The following is an 8,994-nucleotide window of genomic DNA, read 5'->3' as shown; positions in this document are numbered from 1 at the left end:
TTTATTTATTTAAAAAGTTGTGTAGTTTGTTTTCACCAGTGATTTTGAGGAGGGGAAATGGAAAGGTAAAAATAAGGGTTTGAAAATTGGAAAAAATAATGAAATATTTTTTAAGGCATAGTTAAATCAGGGAATAAATAACTAAATTGCTGAAGAAGCTTTTTCCCACCCACTGCTTCCTCCCCCCACTCAACTGAGAGGAGACTGTCACAAGGTTTTAATCACTTTTCTGTTTCTTATCTGGAAAAAAAAAAAGAAACATCTCACTTCAGGAAACAAAAGCTGCTGATAACAGGTAGTGGCATCTCTCTTAATGCCAAGACATAAAATCAGAGCTGTGCACTGTTTAGCCACAAGCTTATGTTATTAAAAGGCTCTCAGTTGATGCAGTGATCAAGAGAATTTGTTATAAACACATTTAGATCCCAAGCTTGCTGGGGGCCTCTGACAGGCCAAAATCTCATTTTCCTATGTGTAAAGAATAAGGGTAAAGAATTGAGCTTTAGTAAGAAAAGGTGCCAAGATATACCTAGGTGTTTATATTTCTTTCACAGAATCTCAGAGTTGGAAGAAACTTCTGAGGCCACCTAATGCAAATGATACTAGACCTCCCCCTTTTCCTCCCTAAAAAAGTCACCTCTAACACACTGACAAGAGAACATTCAGCCAGTATGTGGTAGGCATTCATTAAGGAGCTACCCACTGGCCCCTTAAGGGAGAAAATTCCACTTTCTACATTGCTCTAATTGTTTTTTACTATGTTATACTTAAATTTGCCACTTTTCAATTTCTAACCACTGTCCCCAGTTCTGATTTCTGGAGCCAAGTAGAACAAGGTTAGTCCTTCTTCCATATGATTTTTTTCCTCCAAATTCCAGCACAAAAATGTCACATGTTCAAGCTAAACATTCACAAATTCTTTAACTGATCTTTTCATGGCATGGAATCCAATACTCTTACAGGGCAGGTTGCTCTCTCTGAATGCACTTAGCTTGCCATTGTCCTTCTTAAAAAGTGGTAAATAAAGTGCAATACTCTAGATGGTATTTGGGTAGTGCAGATTGCAGTAAAATTGTTATTTCCCTTTTTTCTTGGCACTATTTGACTTAATGCAGCCTAAAAGACAAATTAACTTCTCGGGCTGCCAAATCATACTGTTGTCATGTTGAACTTAGTGGCCACTAAAATCCCCAGACTATTCTCCTGAGAACTACCCAGTCATGTGTGTCCATCCTACTTGGTGAAGTTGATACCCAATGTAAAGTTATATACACATTATGGGTATATATGTTTACATTTATCCCTACTAGATCTCATCTGACTTGATTTGGTTATGTCATTCTAAGTCAGGGATGGGGAACCTGAAGCTTCTAGGCCACATGTGGCCTTCTAGGTCCTTTTATAGCCTTTTGACTGAGTCCAAGTTTTATAGAACAAATCCATTTATTAAGGGGATTTGCTCTTTAAAGTTTGGATTCAGTCAAAGGGCTGCACTTGAAGACCTAGAGGACCACATGTGGCCTAGAAGCTGCAGGTTCCCCATCCCTGTACTAAACTATTGATCCTGACTTTGTTATACAACTTGTAAGCTTTCCCTACTTATTGTGAACCATCTGCCAATTTGACCAAAAATGTCTTCTTTATCCAAGTCATTGATAAAAATGTTGAACAGCAAGAGGTTAAAGTCAGGTCCCTGGGTTACTTCATCACAGAACTCTTTCCTCTCACCATCCATTAATGGCTACTCTTTGTATCCACTTTATATACTATATATCTAGTCCACTTATCCACGTCTTATCCCATCTTATCCACAAAGATAGCAGAAAAGAATCTGACAAATTGCTTACTGAAATCTAACTATAATTATAACCTTTAGTAGTTTATTTCCTCAATATCAGACATAGGACATTTGCCATTACTTGTTCTATATGAAGTCCTTTGGTAAAAAATAATATTAAAGCAGATGTTAGGACTGTGGTGGGGTATTCCTGAGACTGCAGTGAACCTCCTTGACTTCATCTTTTTGTCTTCTTTAACAACTTTGAAAACTGCTTCTACCAGGAATATGTTTTTAGTAGAATGACTTTGTGTTTGACTCTTTGGGCTCTGAGTGATTTGTTCAGCCATGTGTAGAATAATCACCTGGACAGCTGGTGATGGGCATGGACTCTCTTACTAGAGCCTCAGTTTGAAAGAGCTATAGAGGATGAGCAGATAGCTCAGGCCATGATGTTAAGACACCAACGGTAGAACGATAAGGGGGATATAATACTGCTCTACCTTGTTCTAGTAGCAGTGACAATGTTGGCAGTATCAAAATATTTGGAAAACAGTGGTTCCTTGGGAGCAAAAATAATTAATGTAACTTATCACTAGGACTTGCACCATCATGCTTCTATTTATTATTTTAAAATTAATGTGTTGCCCTTTTTCCAGTGATCTCCAGGCATATTAGTATATGATAATATAATATTCCAAGCATACATTTTTTAATGAAACAGAAGTCAATTACTACTACGACTACTACTACTACTACTACTGCAGTAAAATACAGCATGATAGCAGCTCTATTAGCACCTGTTTTGAGATAGTAGAAAAAAAACTGCACCTGAGTTTTAGATCTTATCCTCCTCAGGGGCAGTAGTGCTGGCCTCTACTATCATCCAGCAGGACCAGGAAGCATAATAACACATGCTGGCTCAAAGCAGCTCATTAGTAAATGACTTGCACTGTCAGAAGGCGTTTCCTCATCCCAATTCCTTTCATCAAGGAAACTCAGGTATAGTCTCTATCTCTTTTCTCCCTTTCAAATCTAGCTCTCTTTTGGATGTATAAGCTGCTTCTCATATGGTCAAGGAAAAACAAACTTCCATAATTTATTCTTTTTCTCTCTTTCAGAGTTTTTTATTTATTTTAAACAAATACAAAATGAGAAAAGAAAAAAGAGAACATTTCTATGTTCACAGCAAAACATGAGAAGATTCAATGTAAAACAGTAAGTTTCCATTTCAAGAAAACCTATATGATAAATTCTGCACATTGTTCATAATACTACTTTGTTGATAATAAATATTTACAACCTGAACAAATAAAAAAAGAAATGTGTCCTGGATCATAAAATTAGAGCAACATGGGACCCTAGAGACCATTTAGTCTAGCACCGTAATTTTACAAGGGAGAAAACTGAAGCCCAGGGAAGTTAAATAATTTGTCCAAGATTGCACATGTGAAGTGTCAAAGATGGAATCTGAACTCAAGTTTTGTGCCTAGTGCTTGTTACAAGGTTTAATGCTGAATCCTCAATCAAAAGGAAAGTAGTGAGTTTGTAGGAGTTTGAGGAAACTCCTTCTAGGGATGACAAAAATAATTTAACGTAAATTATCACCAAGACTTCCCCCTTCATGCTTCTACTTATAATTTTAAAATTAATGTGTTGCCCTTTCTCCAGTGATCTTAAGGCATATTAGTATGTGATAGAAAAATATTCTGAGTGTGTTTTTTTTTAAATTAAACAGAAGTAAATTAGATTATTTCCTCTAAGTCCAGTTGATTCTAACTTGAGACAAAGTTCCACAGGCACTTTGGCATTGAACCAATATGAGGGAGAATAATATTGAAGGAAGGGAAGTGAGAGGGAAAAGGGAGAAATAAGAGCAGAAAATATGAGGATGAGGGAAAGGAAGACCTGAAAAGAGGGTGGAGAAATATGAAAGGAGGAATGAGACATGTCTTGTGTGTGTAGAAAGGAATTCAGTAATATAGTGTAGCAGCAAGCACCCCAAGCCTCCTCAGGGTGGCTGCCCATACAGGTTCTTGGATCTGCTTTGATAAAGGAAAGCAACTCAAAATGGGTTAACAAGCTTACTTTAATCAGTCAGACATACCTCGTTTACCTCGTTCACCTCGTTCAGGGGAAAAAGGTCAGCACCCTGAATTTCAAAGTATACAGGCAGAATTATCAAGAAAGAAACAGATCAAGTAGACAGCTTTCCAAACTGTCCAAACATTACATCCATACCAAATCAACATCTGGGTTTCTACATCTGGGTTTTTGAAAGCCGGGGGGCTCTGGACAACGGCTTCCCAGAATCCAGATCAAATCACAGAACACTTCTCAAAGTGAGCCCCAAAACAAAGCTACACATCAGGGCTTATACAGCCTTCTCCTGGCTCAGAGAATGTAACAACCTTATTGACTCACTGGGCAATCAAGAAGTATCTGCTGAAAAACAAGCCTCCCAGCCCAGGCTCCAGGTGCACTTTAGCCTAGGGGTAGGGAAGATCTTCAAATTTACATTCCCATTACATATAGAGAAGGATTGGACAAAAACATAGACAGAGGCTAGTTAGTTCCATCTTAGTATTTTAAGCAAAGTTATACCTATGCCAGGTCTGAGGACAATTATGTGATGCTGTCACTTCATAGGGAAAACTAAGTTTGAATCGAGGTAATCCAACACTTTTAGGGAGAAAAATATCTACCTCCTCAATCCAGGGACATCACTCATTACTTCTCTCTTTTCTCAGCTATATTGTCCTCTTTAGTATTTTATGGGAGACTTGAATAGGAGGGAGGTAAATTATTAGTAAATAATTATCTCCTTATCCCAAACAGCAAAAGTTGAGTAATAGTTGATAATTACAAAATAGCTAAAGGAAGTTAAGGAAGTCTGTTCCTAAAATCTTCCTAGCACATTGAAATAGCCCTGAATTGGCCTTCCTGCTTCTAGTCTATCCTCACTCTAATCAATCCTACATATCACTGCCTGAATAATCTCTCAGATTACACTGCTCTGATTATATTACTCAACACCCTTTAGGGGCTTCCTACTCTGTAAGATTCAAGATGGAGGAGGATAACTTTTGAAACTGGGGGCATTTGTCCTGCCACCCCCATCCCTTCTTGAGTCACAGGAAATCTTACTGAGCAGAGAGCTAATCCAGGTTCAAGGTATTCCATGGGTCTTCATCCACTAAACTGAACCTCCATTGATTGATATACATACATACATACATATATGTATGTATGTATACACACACACATATATATATATATATACTTTTAGTAATCAGCTAGAGAATATTATTTTAAAACAAAGTAATTTAATGAAATTGTATAGTAAGAAAAGTAGAAATTTAAGATATTTTTCCTACAAATATGTAGTGTACCTAACATTAGGGGGAAGAAAGGGTACAAATAAGGAACACACATGGAGAAACAAATGTAAAGAACACATGAAAAGGGTACCTATATGAAAGAATGCCCACATAGGGTATGTGTGTGGTCAAAGCATATCAACTCATGCTTTTGTCGTTAGATTCTTGATATTTTCTAGTGATGAATCAACATGCATTCTTTAACTACCTTTTGTGTTCCAGATACTATTCTAGGCATTGGGAATGCAAAGGCAAAAATGAAATTTTGTGTGTTTTGTTTTTGTTTTTCTCCCAATGACAACAGTTTTTTCATCACCGGTTGATGGACCTGCTCCCAGGCTAATCTCATAGTTTTTGTTGCCTAATTCATCTTAATAGAATGCTATTCTGCTGAATCACTTTCAGAAGAGTCTGTGAATATTGCTCTTCTTTGCCACAGTCTCTACTACTTCTAGCTTTGGGTGCTACCATGTTCTTTTAGCTTAAAACCTGTACATAGACATTTCCCCCAGGGAAAATACAGAGGGGGGAAATCTCTTGTATAAGGAGTAGCACAAAGTTTCACCTACTTGTTCCTTAGAATCTCCTGGTGCGAACTTGGCTGTCTCAGGTAGCTAATATCCTCAGTCTTAGACATTTCTTTGGGATTTTCTTTCTAGTGAGGTGTTTGAATCTGAGTCAGAGATCTTACCTTAGCTTATAGTGATCATTCCATATACTCCCAAGTGTTACATATGAAAGTTAGAATATAAACCATACTATTGTCATCTTCCCAATACCTTTGAAAGTGCTCTGATGTATGGGTTTCTTTAGTTATTAAACCTTGGTTTAAAAGCTTATTTCTTTTTTTTTTAAAGCAATCAGGGTTAAGTAACTTGCTCAAGGTTACACGGCCAGTTATTTCTGGGTGTGGTGCTGAGTATCTGAGCCCAGATTTGATCCAGGTCATCCCGACACTGGAGCCAGTGCTCTTACTCGCTGAGCCACCTGGTTGCCCCTAAAAGCTTGTTTCTTACCTAGATAGAAAAAAGGTAGAGAGATAAACTAAGCCCAAACAGCAAGACCATTGTCTCTGCTACCTGCTCAGTCCCCTTTAGGCTCAATATAGAGATGTGTCTGATCAAAGTTGGAAAAGGTAGGTTTTGCCATATACCCTTACACAAAGTTGAAGACTTGTCATCTCCTAGAGTTATGACGTGTTTTTTCTTGGAAGGAGAGGATAGAAACAGGAGCAATGTTAACTAAGAGAGAGTCAAATTTAGGCTCTATTAGAACTGTTCAAAAGTGAAATGGATAACCTTGGAAGATAAGAGGTTATTCCTCATTGTAGGTTTTTAATCAGGGGATGCTAGATAAACACTTGTCAGGAATGTTGTACAGAAATTTCCTGTTCATAAACAAGTTGTGCTAAGATAACTTCTGAAGTCTCTTCCAACTTCAAAATTCCATGATAATATTAACTCTTCTGGTTCTCAAAGTCTACTGCTTTATTTCAGATTCTTTCTCCTTCTACATATTCTATTGTTATAACCACCATTTTGTAAACCTCCCCCATCTCTCCCTTCTTGGACAAGTTTGCCTAGGAGGCTTGCCCAAAACAAAGTCCACTTAGGAGATCTGACCAAACCTGCCACCTAGAACCCATAGCCCCTCCCCCCCTTCCTGGCTAGTTGGGGACTTTCAGTTGGGCAACAAATGGGTCGTTAGGATACAGCAAACTGATTGCCACCTTTTGGCTTCTGTATTTTCCCTGATTGCTCAAGTTGTGGTTTCCCTTTGTTAACAGTTATGTTGTGGCTTTTATCTATAAAAGCTCTGAGAATATGCATCTTGAGGCTGCCTGATTTGGGTGTGCTCACCCCTGACAATTGCCGGTAATTAAAACTCCACTTAAAATAATTAATGGTCTCACTTGCTGATTTTTCATTACAGCACTATATTCCAGCCTACTGTCATACAGTAGGATTATAAATAGAAAGCAGAAATTAATTTAAAAGGTAATCCAATCCAACCTATTCATTTTACAGATGTCTTGCCATCTCCTCTCTTATTCTTTTTTTTTTAATAAAAGAATTTTTATTATAAAGGGTTGACTTGACAAATTAGGCACCCCCTACCCCTGAAACTTAAAAAATATGGGGTGGGGGAAGCAGCATGAAGTGAAGTCGACCAAAAACATTTATTCAGACAATGTTTCATTTTACCTTCTCCCTGTTTTCTCTTTTCCTCTAGGTCAGAGCTTGCCATTATACTACCCATTTCTATAAAGGGTAGGGATAAAAATCAGTTCAATTTAGGCATCAGGACTTTCCAACATCCATCCTTAAGCTCTGGAGCACCACAGAGTATATCCACCACTTCCTTTCTAGGGGACACTTGTAGATTTGACATGAAAGTATGGGCATCGTTTCTGGTGGGGGTCCACTCTCTTCCTTAAGATGGCTTCGATAGAGGCTTCGAAGATGAGCCAGCTCTCTCTCAGGTGGCTGCTGTCAGTTGTACCATGGATACCAGGAGGTACCTGCAGTTAGGGCAGGAGCCACTGGGGTACAGCTCACAGCTCCATGGGAGTTGCTGAAATCAGTATCTCGTGGCTGTACCAGTGGGATGTGGTAACTGAGAAAACCATGGTTTCTGGCCTTCAGGATAGCCTCTGTCAGCTTCTTATGCTGCTTCATACAGACACCTGTGTATGGGGCATGGAAGATGACACCTGTGTGAGCACACACAAACTGTTCCAAGAGCTTCACATGTCTTTTTTTTTTTTAAGCAATTGGGGTTAAGTAACTTGCTCAAGGTTACACGGCCAGTTATTATTTCTGGGTGTGGTGCTGAGTATCTGAGCCCGGATTTGATCCAGGTCATCCCGACACTGGAGCCGATGCTCTTACTCGCTGAGCCACCTGGCCGCCCCTAAGCAGTTGGGGTTAAGTAACTTGCTCAAGGTTACACAGCCAGGTGTTTCTGGGTGGGTGCTAAGTGTCTGAGCCCGGGATTCGATCTCCAGGTGTTCTCAACACTGGAGCCGGTGCTCTTACTCGCTGTGCTACCTGGCCGCCCCAAGATTTTATTTTATTTATTTATTTATTTTTTTTTTTAAGCAATTGGGGTTAAGTAACTTGCTCAAGGTTACCCGGACAGTTATTTCTGGGTGTGGTGCTGAGTGTCTGAGCCCGGGATTCGATCTCCAGGTCGTCCCAACACTGGAACCGGTGCTATTACTCGCTGAGCCACCTGGCCGCCCCTTGAGCTTCACATTTCTAAAGTCCACATTGAGCTTCTGATCATGGCAGATAGGGCAAGGGTTCCCAGTAACTTTGTTCCCTCGAATGCATGTCTTACGGGTTCGCTGTGGTGGGATACCACATGGAGCCAGGTATTCTTCAGTTTTCAGATATTCCCAAGGAGCATCCTGATAGAGGGAGACAGGAATGGAAGATTCTTCCTCAAGGGGAGCTTTGGTGCATAGAGGCCAGGGAGTAGCCTGCACCTAGTTGACACCTCTGACAGGTATGAGGCCCAAGAGCCATCTAAACAGAAGAGTTAGGAGAGGGGTTGCCGTCTTGGTGTATGGTTACGGGAGGAGCTCCTCTCTTATTCTTCACTGCACACCTAGGATAGTTTCCCTCTTTTCATCTTTTCCCTTTGAAATTTCTATTTTCCTTCAAGTCCCAGTTTAAGTGCTCCTACACCATGGAGCCCCTCCTGATCATTGTTCCAGCTGAAAGTGATCTTTTCCCCACTCCAAGTACTCCGACTAATTGCTAGTAATTCCTTGTAGTTATTCTATTCTTTCTTAAATCACAGTTATTAGCATACATATCTCTCACCATTAGA

General features: G+C 39.5%; 1 pseudogene; it reads right to left on the bottom strand.

The window, feature by feature from the left end:
* Positions 1-7,204: 7,204 nt before the first annotated feature.
* Positions 7,205-8,731, bottom strand: LOC138153415 (small ribosomal subunit protein mS40-like; annotated as a pseudogene).
* Between the last annotated feature and the right edge of the window lie 263 nt (positions 8,732-8,994).

Source organism: Petaurus breviceps, unplaced genomic scaffold, assembly GCF_028583685.1.
Source record: "Petaurus breviceps papuanus isolate PSGF00001 unplaced genomic scaffold, PetGlider_PUasm1.0 151, whole genome shotgun sequence".
In the NCBI taxonomy this organism is placed as follows: domain Eukaryota; kingdom Metazoa; phylum Chordata; class Mammalia; order Diprotodontia; family Petauridae; genus Petaurus; species Petaurus breviceps.
The sequence above is the reverse complement of the archived record's forward strand: the minus strand, read 5'-3'. Positions and strand labels throughout refer to the sequence as shown.